The following is a 5698-nucleotide window of genomic DNA, read 5'->3' as shown; positions in this document are numbered from 1 at the left end:
AGGAGAAGAAGGTCAAGATTGACTCTGTTCTTAAAGCTCAAGAGTTTCTAAAGGAGCAGCTGGGAAGGCCAGAGGACAAGAAAAAAGAAGAGGATGATAAGTCCAGTGGAGAGCTGGAAACTGGTTCGTCTGGTGAGGACTCTTTGTCTGAGCAGGGGGCATCAGCCCTGAAAAGTTCCTACAAACTGCGGAAGAGAGAGAGAAAGAAGAAGTAAAGGCTGAAGGACTCTGAATTGTGCCTTTGAGAACTTTGGTTCTAGGGGATGATGGGGGGCACTGTTATTGGGCAATTAAATGTAACTGGGGATGGTTAAAAGGGTTAAAAGATTGACACAGTTCATAAGAAGTACAAAGATGAAAAGTATGAATGAAGTATAAAAAGCTAGTTGGAGATCTCCTCTCTTGGGTTTTTAGTTAGTAGTGGGTTCTTTACTTTCTCCCTTATATGTAGCTTTCCCTTTTCCCTTTTTTCTGTTCTAGTTTTTGTAGTGTTTTAAAAAATCAATAAAAAATCCCCGCCGGGGGCTTAAAAAAAAGAAGAAGAAAAGGATTTATTATGTATAAAGATAGCAAAATAATGGTCATGCAAGACTTGATAGCACCATATTTGGTAGAGAAACGTAACTCGGTTTTGCAGACTAGAATTATGCCTCCAACATGGAATTTGGCAAAAATTATAGTTTTATTGAAAAAAGGGAGAGACCCACATGTTCCAAGTTCATACCATCCCATATCATTACTCAATACTGATTATAAAATTCTGACTGCAACTCTAGCTCATAGATTAAACAAATTAATCAATATCTATATAAACCCGGATCAAACAGGCTTTATACCAGGAAGGGGTATTTCCAATAACACTAGGAAAATTCTTAATATCATACAATGTAGTCATAATAGAAACATCGATTCATCAGTTATTTTATCAGTAGATATAGAAAAAGCGTTCGATACTGTGGAATCATTATATTTGCACAATTTATTACAATATTTGAATTTTGGCCCCTTGTTCCAAACGGCAATTAAAGCTATATATAACTCCCCCCTAGCATTTTTACAAACTAATAATATAGATTCTGAAATATTTAAATTGGAAAGGGGCACTAGACAGGGCTGCCCCCTTTCCCCCCTATTGTTTGCTTTAGCAATGGAACCTTTTGCACAAGCAGTCCGGGATAATGTTAACATCCATGGTATAAATATAGGCTCCAAACAATTAAAACTGTCTTTATTTGCAGATGATTTGGCAGTAACACTTACAAACCCAAACCAAAGTCTTCCAGAATTAGAAAAATTGTTAATAGATTTTGGCTCAATTTCAGGCTTACGAGTAAATACTTCAAAGACATTGATTTATCCAATAAACCTGACTAAGGACCATCGAACTTATATTAAAATACACTTTAATTTTGCATGGGTAGATAAAAATTGACCATATTTGGGAATTAAGATCCCGTTAAATATTGTTGAACTTTTACAGTCTAACTTCTTTTCTTTTAAGAATTTAATTGATGAACCATATTGGAAACAAGCATCCATTATGTCTTCGTGGATGGAGAGGATACAGATCGTTAAAACTTTTTTCTTTCCCAAGATTTTATATTTAATGAGGACAATCCCTATTGAAATTCCAATAGCCTATTTTAAGGGTTGGCAAAAAGCTATTTCAACATTCATCTGGGACTCTAATAAACCCAGGATTAGCTACAATACATTGAAAAAACCCACTTATAAAGGTGGATTAGCTTTACCAGATTTGGTTCTCTATCACGATGCAATTATTTTAATAGGCCTTTTGAAATTATATAACATTAATTATAATAGTGACTGGAAACACCTTGAAAATACATATATGAATGGGAACTTCCTTCCCGGAGACCTAAGGACATCGCCCACAATCCATTTTTGAATACTGTTTTTAAGACTTGGGATAAAAGGAAGACGTTGTTGGCGCCCTCCCCCTCCCCGATGGCCACATTTATAGAACAATCATGGTTTACCCCAGCACATCCTCCAGGCACTTTTAAACTTTGGAAACAAAAAGGTCTTACCCGTTTTGTAGATGTGCAGCAGGGTCCAAATATGGCGAGCAAAAAATACCTAGAACAAAAACATGCATGTAGATTTTCAAGGCTGGAATACCACCAACTTAATTCTTTGTACTGTTCAACCTTTTATAAATTGGGACTATGTCATCCTCTTACGACTTTTGAACGGCATTTGAAATCTATTCATTTACAATCTAATTGTATCATCTCATCTATATTTAAAACTTGAATGGATTCAATTCCAAACCAAATATCCCAATACCAATTGAGTTGGCACAAAGATTGCAACATTTCTATTACTGACACCGAATGGGAAAAAATATGGGCTTCACCATCCCTAACATCTAGATCCATCCTTGTAAGACTACAAGCATTTAAATTGATGATGAGATGGTATAATACTCCGAGCAAAATACATCACATCTCCCCCCACCTATTCAAATTTGTGTTGGAGGAAATGTGGCAAAAATTGATCTTTTATACATTGTTGGTGAGAATGTGTTATAATTAAAGAATTTTGGGGGGAAATACTTTGGTATATAAAGAAAATAACAGGGTATGAGATGAAAAAACCCCAAAGCAAATTTTACTTGACTTATGGATACTAGGATTCCTAAAACTCAACAAGAATTGATTTCCACCATGCTTTCAGCTGCCAAGACAGTAATAGCGTTTAGCTGGAAAGGCTCCAACCCAATATCCACTGATCGTTGGTTTACTAAGCTATGGGAATTACTAACCATGGACAAAATATCGGATACCATACAAAGAATTGAAGGAAAAGAACTTTCCACGAACTTACTGATTAAATGGTTGCCTTTCTTGGACTATGTACACGACGAAAGTTCTCCTCTTCGATGCAAAATATCTGCAAAATATAAAGAAATACTTACCTGCCTATGAAATCTATCTGTGCTGCAAAAGAAAATATTGTCTATTTCTCATTTCTCATTTTGTTTAATGCTATTCACAATGACCACCTAGTTTATAGTATATTGTATTTAGTTATAGTTCAGATTTAATGTTTATATGTTCTATAGATAAGGAATATAAAAAAATATCTAAAAAAACCACAAATGAAAGTAAAGATAACAGTAGAAGATATCCTTCAAATACATCAAAACCAGGAGTTTGGAGTTTCTTGCTTGTTTTGTTGAAATGCTCAAGAACTTCTTCCCAAACGACTGTTAAAATAGCATATTCCAACTTTACCAGCTTGTGGTTTAAATTCTTTGCATCTCGTTTACATTCAGGCTTCTCTTCTGAGTCTTCAAAAATATGTTTGAGAGTTTGTAAAATACCTGTATATCCATTTTTAATTGCCCGGACTGCTTCATATTGTGCAGACCGTCTAGTTACACTTAAGCTCTTTAGGGAAAAACCTAGATTGTCGTGTGTTTAAAATTCCCCATCTTCATGGAGATCCAGAAAAGAAAAAGAAAACATACAGCTCCTGCAAAGTGCCAAAATAGTCAACAACTTCAGGCACAGAAGACACTGCCTTTACTCCAACAAGATTGAGTGAATGGGCTGCACATGGTACATAGTTAATGTTTTTAAAAATTGAATAAAGTTGTAAATTAGAAAAGAGAGTGCTTGCAGCCCTTTCTCTGAGCACTTCATGTCAGATGCATTATTGTAGGACTGACCACAGATATTTTCAACTGATAGCTTATGTTTGCCCAGAACTTCTTGTATTTTGTTGAACAAGGTCATGGATGAATGGTTTTCTATTGGTATAAATGTTAAAAATCTCTCACGGGGCTTTCCATTATAGCAGTATCGAACCACAATTACCAGCTGGTCAAAATGTGTCAGGTCAGGTGTAGCAACAACAATAATAGAGTACTATTTGGTGTCTAGATTGTTGATTTGAGTCACACGTTCATCTTGCGCATGTTTCCCCATGATTTCTATCAGTTCTTCATACATGGTTTTGAATAGGTAAGTAATATTTACTTTCTCATTTTTACATTTCTCAAGATGTTCATGTAAAAATGGCTCAAACTCTGCAATAAGTTCAATGGCACCCATGAAGTTTCCATTATTTGGTGACCCCATTTCTCCTCATGACCTCTAAATACTAAACCTCTTTCACTTAAAAACTTTATAACAGCTACAACTCTTTTCAGTACTTCAAAACAGTACTGTATGCTTTTTTCTCATCTGTTCCTCAAGTTGCCGATCCACAGTGTTTTTATTTGACTTTCTTGTTATCCAACACAGCATTGCCCTCTTATGTTCCATGCTGTCTTCATGATTCTCCAGTGTTCTGAGTACATTAATCCAGTCAGAAAACCCACCTGTTGTAAGTAATGTTTCGCATTTAGAAAAGAGTTTGCAAGCAAAACAGTATATACAGCCTTTGCTCTTTGAGTAAACTAACCAGAATCTCATCACAGTCTGACCATTTTTCAATCTTTTTTCAAAGTATTTGAGAAACTTCTGTTTTGCTCCTTGTAAACCTTGCTGGATTTGGGGTATACATCATCTATTTTTTTATTTTGAAAAAAACTGATGTCTTGAATTAAACAGTTCTGTATAAAATCATTATTAACTGTTACAGGCCACTTTGTGAGGTCACTGTATTATTTGAAATCACTGAATTTGCTTCCTGTTTCCTGTTTCTGCTCTGTCTCTTCTTTTTCCATGGTACTTTCATGTTGATCACTGTGATTATCATCTGTATCAAAAGTGTCAACAGTAGGTTGATGATTCCTAGAAAGAGTTCCTACAGTTTGTGCACCATCACTGGCTTCACTGGTGCTTGCTTGGCTTGTTTCAGCTGTAGGTGTTGACAAAGTTTGACTTGACATTGTAAAATAGTTTGATAATTTTTGACATTTAGAAATTTCATCAGATTGTTTCTCCTTGAGTTTGCATTTTTGGTATCCACTGAAGTACTTTCTTGAACTCATTGCTATTCCTCTTAGGGTCTTAATCTCTACAATTACAGCCATAAAGTTGTTAGTGTTATTAGTTCTACTGCAACTACATGTGTTTATGAATAATAGACTTAAAAACAAACATAAAAGAGGTAATGCAACACATGCAATGTAACATTACAATAAACTATATAAACAAAAGCATGGAGGTTTTCATAGGAGTCCTTGTTCATCCCAGTCTATAAAGCAGGGCTATTTTGGGGCAGGAACGCACAGGAACGGAGTTCCAGCTGGCTTCAGAGTTGGCCACGCCCACTACAACCAAAACCTCTGCATGTGTGGCTACAGAGGGAAGGCCTGGAGATCAACCCCCCCTCCAGCAACTCCGAGGCGGGCAGGCCAGGGGCAATGTTCCCTCTAAGTTGACTTAGTGTGAGTTAGCTCACAGCTTTTTAGCCTCCAGCTCACACATTTTTGTCTTAGCTCAGGAAGGATGGCTCCAGAGTAAACTGATTTATGCAGTAGCCAAATCGCTCGCTCACAAGTTTAATGCCAGTAGCTCACAAAGTAGAATTTTTGCTCACAGGACTCCACAGCTTGGAGGGAGCATTGGCCAGGGGGCCCTGGAAGGATCAAGGCAGCATTTAAATGACTCCCTGCACCTTCCCCGGCCTGTCCAAGGGCCAGCTGGCCCAGGATCCGCACAGCCATGGGGCGCCCTGGCAAGCCAAGGGAAGACATGGGGTGTGGCCTATTGTGCTAATA

This window comes from Gekko japonicus, unplaced genomic scaffold (genome assembly GCF_001447785.1).
Source record: "Gekko japonicus isolate JY-2015 unplaced genomic scaffold, Gekko_japonicus_V1.1 scaffold202, whole genome shotgun sequence".
NCBI lineage: Eukaryota > Metazoa > Chordata > Lepidosauria > Squamata > Gekkonidae > Gekko > Gekko japonicus.
Note: the sequence above shows the minus strand (reverse complement) of the source record.